This window comes from Lacerta agilis, chromosome 2 (assembly GCF_009819535.1).
Source record: "Lacerta agilis isolate rLacAgi1 chromosome 2, rLacAgi1.pri, whole genome shotgun sequence".
NCBI lineage: Eukaryota > Metazoa > Chordata > Lepidosauria > Squamata > Lacertidae > Lacerta > Lacerta agilis.
Genome location: NC_046313.1, coordinates 22,808,371 through 22,829,870, shown reverse-complemented (window position 1 = coordinate 22,829,870; position 21,500 = coordinate 22,808,371).

Below are 21,500 nucleotides of genomic sequence, written 5' to 3'. Positions count from 1 at the left end.
GGTGAACTGTGGCCCTTCAGCTGCTGTTAGACTGTAACTCCCATCAGCCCCAGCCAACATACCCAAAGATCAGCATACAGATGGGGGAGAAATTCTATTCACTTTGCAAACTGACCTCATTAGTCTTTTCTGAAACAATACACGGGCCCAAACCCAGCTATCTTCTGAAATTCACATTTCTCTGAATTTTGTAATGCAGTTCTCCAGGCAAGTAAGATGTAGAAAAATACACATGCTATGGTAAAGTGTGCATAAACATGCACATACCACTGGACATTTTATTAAAGGAAATGTCTTTGCAAAAAAAATGTGTGTGTTGGGCAAAATTGCATACCAAAAAATGCGTACTTTAGGAGAAATTCTCATGAAAATGCTGAGGAGGACTCTTTTTTTAAGCAAAGTGATGTGGAAATGTGGCAAACTGAACTTAAGAATTGTAAAAATAGCCTGATAGAAACCATCACTGACTGATTCATCCATCCCAAGCCTGGGATAATGGGAGTTGTAGTCCAGAAACAACTGCATAACATTGGGTGGATAGTCTGGTAGGAGGGAGTGCGGTATAAAACTGTAACAAACAAGTCTCATCCGTGCATTTTAGAGTTATTCAAATAAACTAATCTTTGCCTCACATGCATATATATCCTACAATTCTCCCCAAAGGCACCCAAGGGTGGTAAGCAACAAAGTAGCAAATCATTGCAATTAAAAATAAATTATATATTTAATTTTTCTTTGTGCAGCAAATTGTATTACTTTAGTTCTGAACCTGGCCTCGTTTGATTCCATGATTACAGTGAGACTCCCTTTAAATATTACAAATGGCAATTTGAAGCTTCTCCCCTGTTTACCAAGCAAGTACACTTCACTCTTTCTAGTGGGAAGAAAATGAAATTGTGGTCATGGTCAGGGCAAATCAGGATGAAGTCATAGGTTGCATGGAGCAAAGGGTGAGCTGAGGATTAATTTGATTAGGATTACTAAAGATAATATTTGATTTTTATTTAATTTTTTGCGCCAGAATTCCAAGTCTATGCTGCAGACACTTAGGACTGGGTCAAGCCATGTTGACAGTGACAGCATGCTTTGAAATCACATAATGCTGCCAAAATGAATGCCACTTACAATAAGAGTCTGCAAAGTGTTAGCAGGTTAAGAAGTAGTAAGCCTGATCCCTTATAGTACTTGAGGTAAACTGAACTTTGTGGCAGGCCCTCAATACGATTCCCCCCACTAAAAATAAAAATAAAAAGGTGCATGAGGCATAACAGTTTCATTTTATTGGAAAGAATTTGTTCATTTTAAAACAATTCATGATTTGCAGACTGGGTATCCATCAGAAGCATGTGTTAATTCACTAACCAGTTAGGAAAAGAAAAACAGTGATGAGTTATTGGATAACCGGATGAGTTCAGGACAGATTAACTGAAATCAAACGGACTCTCCGGACACCTTGGGACAAAGACACAAGATATTCTACAGGGGCTTCCAGGCATGGGCTATTTAACGGTACCCTTTAACTAAGGAAGAAGTGAAATCTGCTCCCAGGTTCTGTACTCTGTCCCCAGTTCCCCAGTCCCAAATATTGAAGGGCAAGGGGATTTTCATCCAGACTATTGTGTGTGTTTGTGTGTAACATAAAGACAACGCTGCTTGGAAAGGGAAAAACTAAAGCCATAGAGATAGCTATTTTTTTTTTTTTAAAGTCTAGATCATGCGCCTTGAGATGTCTTCTAAAGGTTGTATAGTTACTTTTCTCCTTGGCTCGGGGTGTTTGTGTTTCATCATTTTAGAATGATGAAAATAGGGATGTCCTAGGGGAAAGCGGGACATTCCAGGATCAGATCAGAAACCGGAATGACTTCTGTAAATCCAGGACTGTCCCTGGAAAATAGGGATACTTGGAGGGTCTGCTATAGTGTACCCAAACACAGAGACTATGATATCTGTTGACTATGATATCTGAATAACTGCACAATAACTGTCCAGATATTTGTGCACACAGATTGTATGCTTGTTGGCTATAATGTATTTTGTTGTTGTTCAGTCGTTCAGTCGTGACCGACTCTTTGTGACCCCATGGACCCGAGCACGCCAGGCACGCCTATCCTTCACTGCCTCTCGCAGTTTGGCCAAACTCATGCCAGTCGCTTCGAGAACACTGTCCAACCATCTCATCCTCTGTCGTCCCCTTCTCCTTGTGCCCTCCATGTATAAACACCCCTATTGTTAAATTTGAGACAGGAGGATAGTGGTGGGGTAAAAGAGAACTCCTTCTGCTTCCAGGAGCATCATCAATATTGCCATACTGCCCAATTCAGAATGGGTCAAAATGAAAACAAATTACTTGTGGATGTCCGATGGATGTTCTTCAAAACAATTCATTTTAATCAAGTGTGTTCTGAACCAGGCAGTGGAGCAGAAGCAGGGAGTTACCTCATTGCTGTGAAGAATGGTTTTCCTTTTCCAGTCTGACAGAGCCGGCCTAACGTAAAGGAAGACATCACTGAAATACATACATATAAGTTTTAGACATACATATCAGTTCTTTTCTGAAAGAACTGAATTATCGCTCACTGACTGGTGAAAAAAGCACAGTATGCCTGCAGCGAAGATTTTGCAGTTTGTGATTTATTTTATTCTAAAATTATGACAATTAGTCAACAGCTCTAATGAAAACTACATGCCACGAGAACATGAAGAAACAAAAGGATATTTCTTCCAAGCATATTTTGGGTGACACATGTGGTTTCTTAAGTCAACAAAGTTAAGCAAGGATGTTTCAGTTGGATAAACATAGAGTGCGGGTTTGCAGGCATCTAGCAAAGGAAAAGCAAAAGGATATAGGAGATTTTAAATGAGTCTCTTGGGCGTTCCTCTTAAGGATGGGCCTCTCATGCTTGAGTTCTCCTTAGTCTTAGGGGATTTCTGATGCTAACAATATGGAGGTTTGACTTCCACTGTGTGCCTCTGGCATAATTATTTGGACCAGGCCTTCCCAAATGATGAAGCCATTCAATAGCTAACATTTTAATGGCTTGGCAGATGCAAGGTTCTCTGAGGAGGACACAAAATTATGGACCTGTGTTTCTGGACATAGGGACATAGAAAGCTGCCTTTTACTGAGTCAGACCATTGGTCCATCGAGCTCAGTATTGTTGACATTGAGGCTGTATACACACCATACATTTAAAGCACATTCCTCATCAGCACACACACACACAGGGAACCTCAGAAAGTGTCCTTTGTTAATTTGTTAATGTGAGGGGTAAACTACAGTTTCTGTTTTGTTTTGTTTTCTGCAGGGAAGGGATGTCCAGGCGCACTACAAGCCCCACAGTGAGTGCCGCCCGGCATTTTGTCACCCCCCTCAGTGGTGACACCCAGAGCAGCCCGCACCCACCTCACACCGCTTCCTCCGCCCCTGCCTGCAGGGTCCTTCATCTTCTATCCATCACCTTCGTTTATCCAAAATACGAAACTTCAAAAAACAAAGCATACACATATCGATAGACCTGACTGAGAACTAACAAGAATTACAAGTCATGGTGACCAAGCTAAGGAAAGAAATGAAGTAAAAGATATAAAAGTGTCTTCTGCTTTTCTGTCAGCCAGTTATGTAACTCATAAATGTATGTTATGTATGGAGGCTGGCTGACAATGGATTTCCAGGGTTTCAGGCAAGGCTGTCTTCCAGCACTGTCTTCCTGGACAGGCTAAGGATTGAACCGGGTATTTTCTGTATGTAAAGCATATGGTCTGCCACAGAGCTACAGCCCATAGCCTCATGTTTTCTTTGGAATCTTTCCTCTTCACTATGTCCCCTTGAGATCTCTAGGTCAGTTGAGGGAGCCCCATTTTACATTTTCTGCAAGATTCCTTCCCTCAGAGGTTTGACAGAAGCGGAGACACAAGACTGTATTATTACTATATAGACATACGTTTGGCTACCATGAACGAGCTGGATATTTTTTTAAAGGAATATCTGAAAGGAATACTTAAGCTTTTCCTCTTTTGAAAGGATAATGAATCGCTTCATGTTCTATCCTGCACTGAATATTTAGAGATTAGAAGTGTAATCATGTAACTCATTCTGTTTGCGAAAGGGCTTTGGGTGTCTGTTTTGCAAACAACAACCTCCTCTCTTTCAAACACATGTGGAAACTAAGCCTTGAAACTGTGGTGTGTTTGAAAGGTAATTTCTGATACTGCATGCAGGTCAGAAAGAGAAATTAAAAATTCAACCCAGGACCATGGAGTAGTGCTTTGAATCCTGGCCTATATATATATAGGCCGAAAAACACTCTTATTAGGTTTTTTTTAAAGTACTTTCACAGTAAGCTTATATTATGCTTGTGAGATCTTGTAGGAAATCTGTAATGGTAAAAAATGACTTATCAGGCTGAACAAATTATTTTTAACTTGACTTGATATATTGTTTACACAATGATTTTATGCTGGGAACTGACCAGAAGACCTTAGGTTTGGGGGCTGGGGACTGTCTAAGCCATATATTCCTCCTGGCTTTGGGAAGGAGGCATGAGGTCTCCAGCATCTTTTCAGAGCCCTGGCATTTCCTTCCCAAAGCCCAGGAAGCTTCTGCCCAGCTTTGGGAGGGAAGCAAGATACTCACACGTGCAACATCAGGATGTTGTGACGCTCCCCATCGCCTTCGCCTCTGGCCCTAACTGTTCCCCTATGAAAATTTTCACTGCATGCTACTGCCACGCTCTGTGACAGTGTTTTAGAATCAGTGCGTGTGACAGTGCGTGTGTGTGTTTAACAGCCATGAAGCTTTGGTAGTCTTGGTGCTAATTTCATTTAGAGTTGGGAGGGGAGTTCAGAAAAAACAACCAGGTCAATCCAAACTAAACATGGGTGGAAGTCTGTCTAATTAATTGTACTGGCCCAAAGGTCACTTTGCTCATCCTTAATTCTGTGAAAATATTTGCAGTGCATTTTCTAGGCCAACTCAGAGCTGCCTCAGTTTGTTAGGGAACCGCAAAGAATGTCCAGAGTCAGATTTCCAAAGTGTCCTGGAAAAGCGTGGCTTCCAGCCTAGTTGAAACTTTATAAGTGTCAAACCTTTCCATTGATTTAAATAGAAAGCAATATGAATGGTGATAAATAACAGGTACCAGGGCCCCACCGCACCACTAAAGAGAATACCTACTTGCCCTCTTACAGACTACCAGCTGATCCCATACTTCCATGAAGGGTGGGTGGTCATGTTGCTGCATAGGGCCGATAGGAAGTCCCTTAGAACAAAGTCAACTTTTGAATGCTTAACAGCAGCCCATGTGATGTGGCCCCAACTGGGCCAATGGCGAAATCCCTTATGTCTCCCTTTCCTTTGCCAAGTGCTGGTGACACAAATGTGCCTCTAGTTTAGCCTGGAGATGTGTGCTTTTGTTACCAATGCTTTGATTTTCTGAGCCAAAAACAAGCGAACAATCTGGTTGTTGTTGTTGTTGTTTGAGTTCTGGCAAATTGGCCTAAAGAGAAATTTGAGGGAACTGTATGTATGTATGTATGTATGTATGTATGTATGTATGTTCTATGCCACCCTTTATTTGAGCACCATAGGGAAGTTTACAATACAAAACACAAAAATAGACAACATAGTAACAACAAAACAATACAGTGGTACCTCGGGTTAAGAACTTAATTTGTTCTGGAGGTCTGTTGTTAACCTGAAACCATTCTTAACCTTAGCTAATGGGGCCTCCTGCTGCCTCTGCGCCGCCGCACAATTTCTGTTCTCATCCTGAAGCAAAGTTCTTAACCCAAGGTGCTATTTCTAGGTTAGCAGAGTCTGTAACCTGAAGCGTCTGTAACCCAAGGTACCACTGTACCACATTATTTGAGTAAAAAATGAAAAAAAATCAGAAAAGCCAGAGTTTCATTCACACTAGCAAAAGGTTGCTTATAATCTCAAATGGCCACCAAGATTCATTCAAATGAAAATTGCTGCCCAAGCAGGAACCTCGGACTTTACAAAATACTGGAAGCCGTTTGAACAAAACTAGCAAATGTGCTGGGGGTGGAGGAGCACTTTGGAATTTATATCCCTAGTTTCATTCCATTGCCCTCTGCAATCTTCTTACACTTACTAGTGAAGACAAGTGTCAGAATCTTTGCTTGAATATTTATTTAGGGATGCCTAAAGCATTCAATCTCTGCAATTTCTCAAACAAATTCACCTCATCCACATCACCTGGATGAATGAGTTAATCAAAATGTGCTCATTCACCAGACCATACTTTAAGAAGCATATTTTGTGATATAATATGGTTAGAAATGCAGATATGTTTTAAAATATGCATTTAAATGCAATTTTCCATGCAGGTTTTTTTTAAAAAAAATAAATTGCAGATTTATACAAAAATGGAGCTGACCTACTGTATGAATAGGAATAGGGATAAATTTGATTCAGTTTGCACTTAAAACTGAAAGCTACCTAATTTGCACTTTCTAAAATAAGCCACACTTTTGAAATTCACACTTCTCTGAATTTTGCAGTGCAATTCTCCACTCCAATAACATGTAGAATTGGGTACAGTGTCCATAAAAATGCATGTATTCCTGAAAATAACTACAAAGTGCTATATTTTGGAGAACACTGCTTTGCAAAAATGTGCACATTAGGCCAAATTACAGACAAATATGTACATTAGTAGAACTTTGCACTAAAATACTGGTGTGTATTTTTTAATGCAAACTGATGTGGAAATACGAACTGAATTTAAGACATGGAAAATATGAGAAGCTGAGGGAAGCAGAAATTGACAGATTTGCCAATCCCTATCTCCAAAAGAACATATGTGACTTCATCCGCCCCTATAGATCATCCTGCTCTTTCCCAACACCACTGAGTTTCATTTCATTTCATTTATTGAATTTATATACCGCTTTATACCCGGAGGTCTCAGGGCGGTTCACAAACAAAGATCACAATATATAAAATAAAAATAAAAAACAATAATCCAACAACACCCCCCCAAAAAAGAATCACATTTTAAATGGTATAGGATCATGATTTTCCCCTGCAAATCTAGCAATGCTTCTTAAAGAGGTATCACCATGTTCTCTGTTATCTGGAGATGCGTCAGGAGAGGGGAATTATTACATACCTTGCAAGTGTCTAGGAAAAACTGGGACACCCTGTTTCCTGCCCCCCCCCCTTGAGACCACAGTGGCAATTTCAAGCAATGTGATCTCATGTGATTTCACACTGAGATCTCGTCGGGGCCACAATCTTGCGTGCCAGTCCAACATGTGCAGATTTGGGCACCGTGAGAGTCCAGCCCAGAAAAGAAGTATTTTGTCCTCTATGATCTCATGTGGGTAAGGTGATTTACATGGGAGCACTGTTGGGAAGACACACATCTCAGTTTTGGGATTCAACATGTTAGAAGTACGTATGTTTGTGATGTTTACAGCCAGTAGATTTGAAGGGAACCATATTCTACCTTCTGCTTTTCATATATTTTCAGTGTCTTCACATGGATGCCAGATCCAGGTAAAATGTTTTTTTGGGGGGAAATTCTTATTGCTTGAGGGAGATCAAAGATGAAATGCAGGTTTTTATGGTCTGTAACAGTTTTCTGGAACTGCATGCATGTTGCACCACAAATATTTGGCTGTAGTGATTTCCATCAGTGTATCCAACACGCTCCCAGCCACAGGACTCACCGACTCCATCTAGTTAGTGCTTGTACAATTCATTTTGCAGCTGGCAAACATATATTTGAACATCTAGCATCAATGGACCAACTATTTCACATAAAATAAATCTGCAGTCCATTTGAGAAATCATTGAGATCAATATTTATTATACGTTGCTTATCCAAATTATCCAAACTATTTATGACATCACCTCTTGAGGTTAATTAAAGACAGTGACTAGAAGCATTTTTTTTTTTTTTTTTTTTTGCTGGTACACTGTAAAGTGCATTGTGCACAGGTTTGGTAATAGTCCTGATTTATTTATTTAAACAATAACTTTACACCCAGATTCTCTGAATTAACACGCACAACAAACAACTTCAGCTTTACATAACAGTAAACAATAAAACGGTATGTTAAAAGGGGAAAAAAACACTATCTAAGGATAGTCATTACATATCCATCTACTGATGGATACTAGTCTGGAATTTTTTCATGGTTTATTTCTATGAATCATGGCATTGGTGAAGACTGGGCTGCCAAATTTAGCTTAGCCCGGTTTCAAGTCACCTTGCAATGAAATTCAAAACTTGAGCTAACCCCATTTTTAAGCTTTAGATGTCATTGGAGTTGATAAGAAAGCTGGTGACCAGTGTATTCTAGTTTTTAATGGTGTGTTTCTGTGTTTTGTTTTGTTTTGTTTTAAAATAAGTAAGTAAAAGGTAAAGGTAAAGGACCCCTGACAGTTAAGTCCAGTTGCGAACGACACTGGGGTTGTGGTGCTCATCTCGCTTTACTGGCAGAGGGAGCCAACGTTTTTCCACAGACAGTTTTTCCGGGTCATGTGGCCAGCATGACTAAGCCGCTTCTGATGAAACCAGAGCAGTGCATGGAAACACTGTTCACCTTCCCGCAGGAGCAGTACCTATTTATCTACTTGCACTTTGACGTGCTTTCAAACTGCTAGGTGGGCAGGAGCTGAGACCAAGCAACGGGAGCTCACACCATCGCAGGGATTTGAACAGCTGACCTTCTGATTGGAAAGCCCAAGAGGCTCAGTGATTTAGACCACAGCGCCACCCATATCCCTAGCAAGTAAGTAAAAAGTGGACCTTAAATTCCAACCCTACTGTCTGCAGAGTGGGGAGAATATGGGCCTGCAGTGGCAAGCTATGGAAATGAATAGATGTATTAAAACATCTCTTCTAAATCACCATGTACAATAAAAGCGAGGTGTAAGTAAGTATTAAAGCAACAGGGATATGTGATATTTTTGTAGCAATGTGCGCATAAGCATTAATGAATTAGTTTCCTTAAGAATTTGTACTACTAATAAAACAGAGAGAAATGATCTGATCGTATAGCCGATCAGAATTCTGATTCAGTGCATGGTAAAACGCAAGACGTCATGAGTTCCAGGAAGAGTCTTGGGGTGGGTGGGAGGAATACGAGTTCCTCTCCAAGCAGCTGATAGATTTATTGCTAGGCCAGTCTTGTTCTGATTTTAATTTTGAAATATCCTAGAAGAGGAGGAAAGTGGGGAAGTGGAATGAGGGGAGGGGGGGAAGTAATGAATCGTGCCTAACCAGTGCAAGCTCCAGGGGCGCTGGTGTTTTGTGCCAGTGCCCAGTGTTTGTATGGCTATTTAAAAAGGAAAAATAAGCAAAGCCAGAGCCAGATGTTGATTAGTATTCTAAGGTTGTCCGAGCCTCGACGCTGGCTTCTGCAGAGCCAAATTTTGGAGCTACTGGAGCCAGCTGCCTGATGACTAACAGCTGAATCTCCCAGCAGTCGGCTAGCTGGCTTGATCAAGCTGAGCAACCGCTCATTGAAACCTCGTTTGCTCTCAAGTGAGACAGGTTGATTATGGAGGGGAGGGGAAAACGAATATTTTGTTTTCCCGCAAAAGGAGCTAATAAAAACATCTTTGAGCAAATGGGGAATGATAAGCTCAAACACGTGGTGCTTTCTTAGCAGTGTTTTTAATTCTGCAATGAGACCTCTTGTTTCTTTTCAGCAGGTTTACTGCTACCAGCCTTGTGTCAGAACATGATTTAAATGCAATAACAATGGTTTGACTTGCAATCTGAAAGGCACATGTGGTACCCCCCCCCCAAAAAAGCTATTTTTACAAGCCAAATTACATCAGATTTCCTTTGCTAGCCTAGAGTATCTGTGATTCCTAGGGAGAACTTGGAACAGAGATTGAAGCTGATGCTTTCCTTTTTTATGTTTTGGGGTGGGTTTTCTTCTTTGAGTTGTTTTAAATGGTTTGCCTTTTAACACAAGCCTAAACAAAATCATCTTGGTTTTGTCACTAACACTCAAGTAACTTGAAATGGGTATTAAATTACCAGGACCTTATTGGCTAACTGCCATTAACTCTACAATATGTTGCTTTCATAGGGATAAGAGGATAGAAAAGGTGATAAATGGATTGTGCATTGACGTTTTCTAATGTGTCCTCTGAATGCAATAGGTGGACCCTCTTCAGGTTGCATAGAAATGAAATGCCTTGGTGGAATAAAGGTGGCATATAAATGCCATAAAGATGTGCATAGGTTATGGAACCCTCAAAAGCAAAAGTTGTTCGTAACTGAATATTCACGGTTTTCGATCTCGCCCGCTAAGCATCATGCATGTTGTCCCAGGGGATTTGAACTGTGAGTGAAATTAAGCAATGGGGCCCTAAGAACCATTGTGCCTAAGGAGAAAGAGATATTCTCTGAGCTCTGAGGTCTTCATAGCTTTTCTTAGGCTAACTGTTTCCTATGGGCATCTGGTCAGTCACAGTGAGAGCAGGGTGCTGGAAGAGGTGGGCCAGTGAGCTGATCCAAGATCCTTTTCTTATGCCCCTGGATTTATGAAACTCTTTATTTTGGGCCCTAAGGCAGTGTAAGGATATGTTTCTGTGCACAGATTCCCATATTTAGCTGGTGTGTGCAAGATCCTACAGAATCCCACTCATGAGCTTGGCTGAAGTACTATGCAGCACATATGACAAATGATCCCATGGTCCTACAAGAAACAAGGACAATCACTTAACCTATGGAGTTTCATGGACACATTAGAGAATCCTAGTTTCTTTCTTCTTTTCTTTTTTGTCCTTATACCAACTTGTGCAACCCATAACTATTTCCACTTTGCAGGCTGAGGACTCAGAATGGACAAAACTAATGGCTGAACGGGGATTTGAAGCCCTCTCTGTAGTTGCAATTAAAACTTTTAATACCCACCAGATTACAGTCATTCTCAAGGAGCACTTTGTAATCACCTTTTGTGTGGATGTGAGTGTTTGTGTACCTCTTCTGTAGAAATAGCTGCAAGTGTAATCCATGTGCCTGAATTTTTTTTTAAGAAATGGAAGAATGAAACCCCAAATCATAACACAAATTAGCTCACCCTGTTATTAGTGGCTAGAAAGGGAGAAGTTGTATAATATTTTGATCTGATGTGGTCCAATTCCCCCCCCCCTCCAAAAGATGAAGGATCTGTTCTCTCTTTTTTGGAGTGGGGAGCGCAGAAATCAGTTTGCTACTTCCTCTTCATTCTGATGTGTCATAAAGATCTTTAGTGCCCTCTGCAGCCACAGAGCCACAATTTTCAAAACTACGGTCCTTTCTCAGGTTCCCATTCTCCGGTTCCTAATGTGCAATGCTCCAAATGGGCTGTCAACAGAGCATTAATCAAATGCTTTAATGGGCAGATCCTGCTATTTTTCCTGGGAATATAATTGCATTCTCTTTATACAACCAAATTGAAAGTGCAGCCCATGAAGCAGGATAAATCAGTATTATTTCACATCCAAGCCATCCATGCAACATGTGGTTTATACTCCAGAGGCAGATACAGAGAATACAATTTTCTATTTCTATGAGCGGGGAGACCACATCTTCTTGGCATGCAGCCAGCTCCAACTAGCTGTGAATAAGAGCCAGAAAGAACAGCATTAATCCAAAGTCTGTCAAGTTCTTATAAGGATGTTCTGTGTTGTTTCGATAGCAGGCAAGTGTGGTATCTGTGAATTTTCACACAGAATGTATGATTGATAGGCAACCGTGGCCTTCAACATGCATATGCACACGATGGGAAAACATGGCCCAACTGAGCAGCACCAAACAGGCAGATATTCTGCTGGGCTTTCACTAGGGTGGCCCTGTGCCCTGCTTCATAGAAGACAGTCCTCTACCTGGAAGGCTGTCTGACTAGAGTCCTCTATTTGAAGGATAACATGGTTTAAAGGTAAAGAACCCTAAGAAGGAACAGCATCTTGAAGTTGCCCTTCAGTAGTTAGTACCAGAACTGCAGTAGACCAGGCAGGCTCACTGTCCAATCTATTTAACTACTTAACATTTAGTGATTGTTTCTAAATTTACATCTACACATATGAATTAGCATGGAGTTAGTCATCGTCATCCCTGACCATTGGCCAATCTGGACATAAATGGACATAAATCTGATATCAGGAATCACAGAACAGAGAAACCAGTAGGAGAACACTTCAATCTCCCAGGACATTCTATTAAAGATCTCAAAGTAGCTGTCTTAATACAAAGAAATTTCAGAAATAGACTGGAAAGAGAAGTGGCTGAATTGCAACTAATCACCAAACTTCAAACCATGGAGAAATCTGGTCTGAACAAAGACATTGGATTCTTATCTCATTATATATAACAAAGCTATCTTTAGCCATCTCACCCCTTGCCTTTCCCTGCAAGACTAATTGCAGCCGTTAAGAGTCGTCAACAGGTTTCCCACACCTATCAGCTGATCACCCATTCCCACCACCCTTCTGAGTAATACCGCTCCCCACTCCCTCACTATATTTAAGGATCTGGTGACTTCTGTTTCAGTGTATCTGAAGAAGTGTGCATGCACACGAAAGCTCATACCAAGAACAAACTCAGTTGGTCTCTAAGGTGCTACTGGAAAGAATTTTTTATTTTGTTTCAACTATGGCAGACCAACACAGCTACCCACCTGTAACTCTGCCAATCTGGGCATTCTGAAGTATTAATTTCACCACCAGTTCATTGCATAATGGGGAAGGGAAGATAAAGGGGGTAAACTGAGAGAGTGAGGTGTTAAACCAAAGCTTTCTAGGTCAGCAATATCTTTCTGTTGCCTCGTTTGAAAGAGTTTAGTCAGGAAAGATCCTGGAGACTTTGAGCTAAATGCCGTAAAAGTTCTGGATGGAAAAACTGGAGACACCTGGGAACAGAACTCAAGCTGTGAAATGTTTGTGGTTAAGTAACATTGGTAATCGAAGCTTCAGAAGTGGGGGATTTTTCTCCAGAAGGTTGTGGTAGCGTCCAAGGGCCTGACTTGAAAGATAAACTGAGGCACAAAAGGTCACTGTATAAACTCAACAACTTGGAACAAAACAAGGGATAGCCCCGTATCATTTAGGTTACTCCTTTGAACTATCTCTGTATATGCCATGGTGGTGGGCAGACCTCTATTGGTATGCACTCCCCATGGCAGCTGACCAAGCCGCTAACACCTTGTGCTGTCCAGGCTAGGAAAAACAAGGCAGATATTTGTAAAAGTTTGGGCAAGAGATACTGGGGAAAGTAAATTTGGAACAGAAGCAGCAAGAAGGCACTCAAAGAAAATCAGCTGAAGTATTCAGGCGTGTTGTTATTTTTAATAAATTATAATTTGTTGTCATTTTAGCATAGCAGAATCACACCCACATGCAGATGGAATTGGCTTAAATATGAGACATTTTTATTTTTATTTTTTGACCTTTTTTAACTAGCAAAGCAATGCTCCATAAATGTTCAACCCGGCTGGATTAAATTTTTTAAAAAAAAAAATGGAAAAACTTGCACATCTTAGCAACTATGTTACATTTGCAAAGGGATTTTTTTTTTTAAATTGCATCTGCACATCTTTTGAAGCAAGATACCCATGCAGGCCAATTTAATATTTTATGAACCTGGATTACTAATTTGTCTACAGCCATTTATCATTTCTAGCAATCTGTAAAGCCAATAAACAATTCCCAGGCCCATAAAAAGTCTCATTGCAGTTATCTTAGATCAGAGCTTACCAAACTGTGTGTCCCGACACATTAGTGTGTTGGCTGCAGTGTGTAGGTGTGTGGCACGTACACTCCCTGCACTCCTCCCAGGGCTGGAAAGGGGTTAGTTTAACCTCCGGTTTGCTAGTAAAACTGAATTACTGTGCCGCGTAATGATGCATGTCTAAAAAGTGTGCCACCAACATGAAAAGTTTAGAAAGCTGTCTTAGATGTTGCTTGATGGAAATTAACCTAACCTTAGAAATTCTGCAAAGTGTTAAAGTCACAGGTGACATTGCTGTTTATGTTCTTATGTATAAGTCTCCTTGCCTTGAATACCTACAGGATTTAGGGTATGGTGAAATTGGAGGAACTTATTCTAATTCCAGAACTTGAGTTGAAACAAGTCAATGATAATAATAATAATAATAATAATAATAATAATAATAATAATAATAATAAACTTTTATTTGAATCCCGCCCTCCCTGGCCAAAACCAGGCTGACGGCAGCTAACATCAAATATATAACATTGGTATAAAATCAAACAATAATTAAATTACCTCCTAAAAACCAGTCTTTCTGTCTGTCTGTCTGTCTATCTATCTACCTATCTATTCAAATATGGTGTTGTAGTTTAAATTCCCACCTCCTCCTGGTTACAACTGACTAATACCATACACTGACTATTACCACAAAATACGTTTCTGAGCACAATTCAAAGTGTTGGTGCTGACCTTTAAAGCCCTAAACGGCCTCGGTCCTGTATACCTGAAGGAGCATCTCCACCCCCATCATTCAGCCCGGACACTGAGATCCAGCGCCGAGGGCCTTCTGGCGGTTCTCTCATTGTGAGAGGTGAGGTTACAGGGAACCAGACAGAAGGCCTTTTCGGTAGTGGCTCCCACCCAGATGTCAAGGAAATAAGCAGCTATCCTATTTTTAAGAGACATCTGAAGGCAGCCCTGTTTAGGGATGTTTTTAATATCTAATGCTGTATTGTTTTAACATTTCGTTTGGGAGCCGCCCAGAGTGGCTGGGGAAGCTCAGCCAGATGGGTGGGGTAAAAATAATAAATTATTATTATTATTATTATTATTATTATTATTATTACTACTACTACTACTACTACTACTACAACCATTTTGCTAAAAAAAACTAACATGTAAGGCGTGTCAAATTTTTAAGAAAGATGAAGATTGATTTTGAGGAGTAGCTAAGTAAAGAAATAGAAGAATTCGAAGAATGTACTGTACAGTGGACGCTTGGGTTGCAAACGCGATCCGTGTGGAAGGTGCGTTCGCAACCCGCAGTGTCCGTAACCCGCAGCGCCGCGTCTGAGCATGCACGGGTTGCAATTTGCCGTTTCTGCACATGCGCGAAGCACTGAACCCAGAAGTAACCTGTCCTGGTACTTCTGGATTTGAAGCGGCCGTAACCCGAGGTATGACTGTATGTAGATAAACACGCAAAGCATCAGGGCACTCACACCTCACTGCCACCCTGCTTCTTTGCTATTGTCCCTTTGCCATCACCACACCTCTCTTACCTGTGTTGCGCAGCAAATCCTCGGAAAATATGCTTGAACCATTCAAATAACGTATGGACCCAAAGTTACCAAACCTACTGGCTCCCTCCGACACTGACTTTGCACATTGGGTGGAAGGTGGAATTCTCCACACATTCAGCTGAATGCTTAAAGATTCCTCCAAAGAATTCAAAGCCCTGTGTGATTGGAGCTCCTGGTCACATGAAGGCATCTACATGCTTTTAGTTATATATGCATTCAAGATTTTCCTTTGGAACAATTAAAATAATGGAGTTTCTCTTCACAGCAGTACCAGCTGAGAAGAGAAAAACTGGCCTGGTCAACAACTATAGATCACATTCCCAGTGGTTTCCTTTACCAGAGGACAATACTCAGCATGCTAAAACATTTCTACAGCTGTGTTCCCAAAGGATTATGGGATATTACTAGATTGGCTTGTTGTCTGTTGTCTGTGACTGATGTCACTATTGGGAGAGGGTGAGGGGGGGGAAGTGGGGTTTTTTTTCGTCTCAGGTTTCAGTCTCAGCCTTTTCCCTATCGTGAATAACATGGTTATCTTTCAATTTGCTACAATCCAAACTATCGCCATTTCAGAGGGGTGGAAAGGATTTTAAACACCTTAGCTTTTAACTAAGCAGAAATCCAACTTACCAACCTGTTGCATCTCAGGTTTATTTATTCCACCCATCCCACTAACTTGATTAGGCAGGTGTTTACAACTGCTCCAGATGTCTATTTATTGTGCATTCATTATGATTCCTATTCTTGATGGTATTGGGGCAGTTATACAGAATTCCACTCTTAATACTGATTATGCCTGCAAAAGGTTGAGGGCAATCATACTGCGTTGTTCCGTATGTGTGTGTATATATCCCCCCCCCCATTTTCTCATTTTATATAAATTTAAACAAAACAAGAAAGAAAAAACAATCTTTACATTGTGTTTTCTTCCACTTCCCTCTCCCCCTCCTGTGGTTACTTATTTTATATCTTTTTACTACTGAATATCCAATTTATAGTTCATTATTAACTTCTCGCTATATTTTCTTTTAATTATGTCTTACTACATCAGTTTACATGAGTTGAGACTCCAGTACTTTGGCCACCTCATGAGAAGAGAAGACTCCCTGGAAAAGACCCTGATGTTGGGAAAGATGGAGGGCACAAGGAGAAGGGGACGACAGAGGATGAGATGGTTGGACAGTGTTCTCGAAGCTACTAACATGAGTTTGGCCAAACTGTGGGAGGCAGTGAAGGATAGGCGTGCCTGGCGTGCTCTGGTCCATGGGGTCACAAAGAGTCGGACACGACTGAACGACTGAACAACAACAACATCAGTTTATGTCAACCTTGCTAACATTTTAAGTGCATCTTTAAATAATCAATAATTTTTATCCACTTGGTCATAAAAAGTCTCTCCTCTTGATTTCTTATTTTTTCAGTTAGTTTCGCCATTTCTGCATATTCCATCAATTTCAATTACCAGTCCTCTTTTGCTGGAACTGTCTTTTCTTTCCACTTTTGGGCATATATCATACAGGCTGCTGTGGTAGCATACATAAATAGTTTTTTTTCCTGTTCCTTGGGTATCTCTCCAGCAATTATTCCTAAAAGAAAAGCTTCTGGGTTTTTCCCCCAATTCAGTATATATATGTATACATCATTTCCCAGAAAGGTTTAACCACCTTGCATGACCACCACATATGAAAAAGCACCTTCTTTCTCTTTCCATTTCCAATATTTAAAATGTAAAATGATTGACATGGGTTTATCTGTATAGCTTCATCTTAGTGCTGGCTATGTTTTATTCTAAAGTTCCTTTAGATGTTTTAGATGTTTTAATTCTGTATGGATAAATGTATCTTTTCTGACTGACGGTCGAATAAAGAATGATGATGATGAAATGTAAAATGAAACATATTGTGTTATTTCCAATTAGTGCATGTCCCATAACATTGCTGAAATCCTGTAACATCTAATGCTGCAAATGTTCCAGTTTTTTGGGGGGGGGGGGGGTGGCGGCCACTTTTATGGCTCTACAATGCAACAACAGACTGCAATAACGTGGTAACATTGGGAAGTATTGCAGAACAACTAATAATGTGGAATAATATGTGGACAGTCCAATGTAAATCCACCACTCACATACATTAAATGTTCCAATGCTATCTTGCAGAATACACCCAGAAAAGAAAGTATAACTGCATTCTGAAGGGTTCTGTCACCACTCCCTTCCTAAAAGTCACCTGCAACCTGGCAAAGTTGGCCACTCTGGGCAGGAAAGTTCATAAGGAAGGAACCAGGACCAAGACTCCTGATTATCACCCACCTTGTCCCAGATGTCAGTGGCACCCAGAGCAGAGAATACCTAGGGAGGTTGCTGAGCATAAATGCAACACAATATGGGACAAATGAAATGCACAAAACATTGGCAATGCGAACAAAGCAAACTAAAAAGCCCTCATAAATTTCTTCTACTCTCAGGCCTTTGGCTAATTAAACAACCTATGGCCCTTTAAATGGGGGGGGTATGGGGGTATTGCTTTTGTTGGTTAGTATGGTATGTATTTCCTGTGTTTTTATATTGTAAACTGCCCTGTGATCCTCAGATGAAGTGTGGTATAGAAATTTAATTAATTGATCATAAACTAAGGGACAGAATCAGGTTTGAAATAAAATTTGCTTGGAAAATAAGAAAGTCTTAACCTGATCTCTCAATCTCTCTCAAGCTCAATCTCTCTCTCTCTCTCTCTCTCTCTCTGTCATCCTACAACAAGCTAAAAGATCATCTTATATAAGAGTGTGCCTTTGAAGGCGCTTCACACTGAATCAGTCCATTCACCCATTTGGTCCCATCCTAACAGTGGTTTTCTAGCATCTCCTGACACCTGAGATTCCAGGGACTGAAGCTGAGATCTTGGGAATGCATAGCATTGACTCTGCCATGAAGCTGTGGCCTCTTCCTTAGACCTAGCATCATTTAGGTACCAAATGATGATGGAGCAGAGGGAACGCTCAAAAAGGAAGAATTGGTGTTTAGCTCCCTCTAATATTACAAGAAAGCGACTGGTGATGACAGCCGCCCTCCAGTCAAGGTACATTTCAGATGGTGTTTTTCATGGCTGTAATGTAATGTCATATTTTTTGCAGAAGTGGAATTAGGAAAGAGAAAGGGGAAAAAAACCCTTCAGTGCTTTTGTGGTGAAGACAGACAGATGCCTTCCTGCTTTAATTCCTGAGTGGCCATAGCATGTTCGCTGACATTTCAAGTTGATGTTTTAATTGGCTGATTTGAATAAAACTCAGACAGGTTATGTTGCTCCATTTTATTTTGTGTCTCTCAGCGCAGCAGCCAAAAAAAAGAAGACAGCAGGACAAGGAGGGGCAATGACTTTTAACCTCTCTGACTCTCCCAGTGTTTTGTTTAGCTCTTAATGTATTGAAATTCATGCCTTGTTAATTTAAAAAAATGCATCCTGCCGGGCTTAGAACTTCTCTTCTAAAGGCAGGTCCTTTTTTCTCTTTTCCAACCCACCCTTTCTCCCACACACCCCAAAAAATATTCAGGAAAAATGTTTTCTTTAAGGATTTCATTTTTAATCTAACTCTTCGGGTGCCCTCAAATACATGTGGAATGTGTTTGTGCAATTGTGGACATACCAAGTGAGAAATATGCTGCTCTATTTGGCCTGGCAATTTGGAAATCTTGCCCTTTGGGCCTGTCAGATTTTAGGTGCAGGTTCAACACTGGCATGCTGCATCTCTTTAGAAGCGGAAAAAAATTGTGGTTCTGTTCTGGAAGTCAGCAATGTACATTCAAATCAGCAGTGCAACATTGCCGCTAATAGAAATCAGTGACTGAGCGAGATTGAGGGTAGGGATGTGCAAGATGGCCCTGAAAATTGTCATTAGTTTCATCAAAAGTCTCTTGACTTCCCTTGAAATTCCTCAGATGTTTAATTAGCCTGAGGAGGTACCTCTCCATTCACTTCAAATGTTGCTTTAGAAGTTAGTTATTAGCCTGGTTCAAATGTTCTCATCTCATGGTTTACTGAACCATGGTTTACTGGGCTGAGGACAATGCATCATGTTCATGCTCATGTTTCTCCTCATCTCATTTTATGTGCTGCCTTCAGGACCTGTTATCATGGTTTTGTTTGAACTACAGGATAATTTTCTATTGCGGTTTGTATTCCGATACGAAACCTTACTTTCCTAGTTTAGATGTAACAGGAAACTGTGGCTTAAATAATGTCAGAAGTGCCAAAGGCAGTACAGAAGGCAAAGCGAGAGAGGAGACCACACAAGCATGGGAGCATAGTGTATTAAACTGAAAGCCTAGGTTTGTGCAAAGCTCTTTGGCAAAAAGTTTGACTAGTGTTAACAAACTGTCTGGTTTCCTCCAAAGTTGCTGGGTGGTTGGCTTGAGGAGTAACCTGGAAGTATGAGCTGTATTTCACTGGAGGTAAAAAATAAAAAATAAAAAATGGTGGCATCTTTGAGGGCGAATTTACATAATCAGTTTTTACAAGGAAATGTCAACACAAGGCAATAAATCCCTGTAATTTTTATGTAGTGACTCATCTTTTTAAACTCATTTCTGTGTGGGGATGCCAGAATACAACCATGGAAAAGGCACTGTGGATGGATGGATTTCACATAGTTACACCTCTCCTTCACCACATGGGAACACATTCATACATTTAAAAATTCCTTAACAAGCATATTAGTCCAAGGAAAGAATTTGGCACAAACACAAGTATGTTGTGATTTTATCTACCTCCTCCTTAATTCACCAGTACATTTAAGAGTGTTTCATACAAACAGGAGCTGGTTTAATTAGTTACATTCACATTTAATTACCTGATACATATTTTCTTAAACAAGTTCCACATAGTGTGGTCTTCTCACACATGTGTCTGAGGGCAGGATTTGGCCTTGTTTGGAAAGACAGATCATGCAGAAGACAGGAAATTGGACTTTATGATACTGTTTATCTTTGCCTGTTCTTTAATTTTCTCTTTGTTTAATTTTTCATGATAAGGCATTTATCTTTCAAGGAATCAGATAATCTGGGTGGTAACACAATGGATATAAGATTCATTGGGAGCAGGGGAGTGGTATTAAAAGGTAGATGGAAGGATAACGTTTGGAAATCCAGTAATGTATGGTTTGCTTCCACTGTGCCTGAGGGAAATATCTGTTTTTTAACCATGAAAAAAAAAAAGAAATATAGGCCAATCCTTTGCAGCAGCACAACATGAGCTGACTTATCCTAGCTGTGAAAGGTGATACTCTACTTTGTAACAGACCCATATCAAAATTGAGGCAAGTCCTTTTCCTCAACCAAGATATGAGGCAGTGGACACCCCAATGGGTTACCTAACCTTTTCTTGGAGCAGGAATAAGTAAACAGATGTGAGCAGGCTTTTCACACTGGATAAGGCAGAAACCCTGAGAATAAAGCATTGGAATTTGACATCATTATCTGTTCTCCACCACAAAGGCAGCAAATGCTTTATTTCCACTAAACTCTCTCAACCTAGTGAGCCCTAAGGCATGGCTACATAAATGTTCCACTGTGGTTGTCCGAAGGGAGTTGTAGATGTAGGGCTTCCCTTGGATGTTGGTGACCTGGGTTCACACTGTTGTGGAGTTCATGGGTTAACCTTAGGGGAACCTATGTATAGAAGCTTGAATGGCCACTATTAAAGCTTATCATATCTGTGTGTGTGTGTGTTTGTGTTTGTGTGTGTGTGTGTGTTTCTTTCTCTAGCACTTTTGGAGAAAAGACTTGCATTTTTCCTAATGAGGTTTTGGGATTGGTTTTTTAACGTGTTTAAGATGCCAAGCTCAATTACGCAGAGAAAATAATTGTCGTCATCTGCAGAAAATGGTTAGGTTATCTGACTCCTCCATGGTTTCAGGCATGGTTAGCCTTTTGTTTATCATTTCGCTTCATAAACACACACACACAAATCTGTGTTTGAGACAGAGTTTATTGCTCGTAGCCAGAGCTCATGTGGTAGAAAGAGATCTGTTGGAGGTCCTGCCTTTGTTGTTCATCTGGCTGAGGAAAGAATTTCAAAGTCCAGGTCACAGTAAGCACTGCAAATCACTACATTAGCCATAGGTTGTGGTCAATTATCTCTCTCTCTCTCTCTCTCTCTCTCTCTCTCTCTCTCTCTCTCACACACACACACACACACACACACACACACCATATGTTTGGTAGCATACTCTCCAACATTTCTCTGAT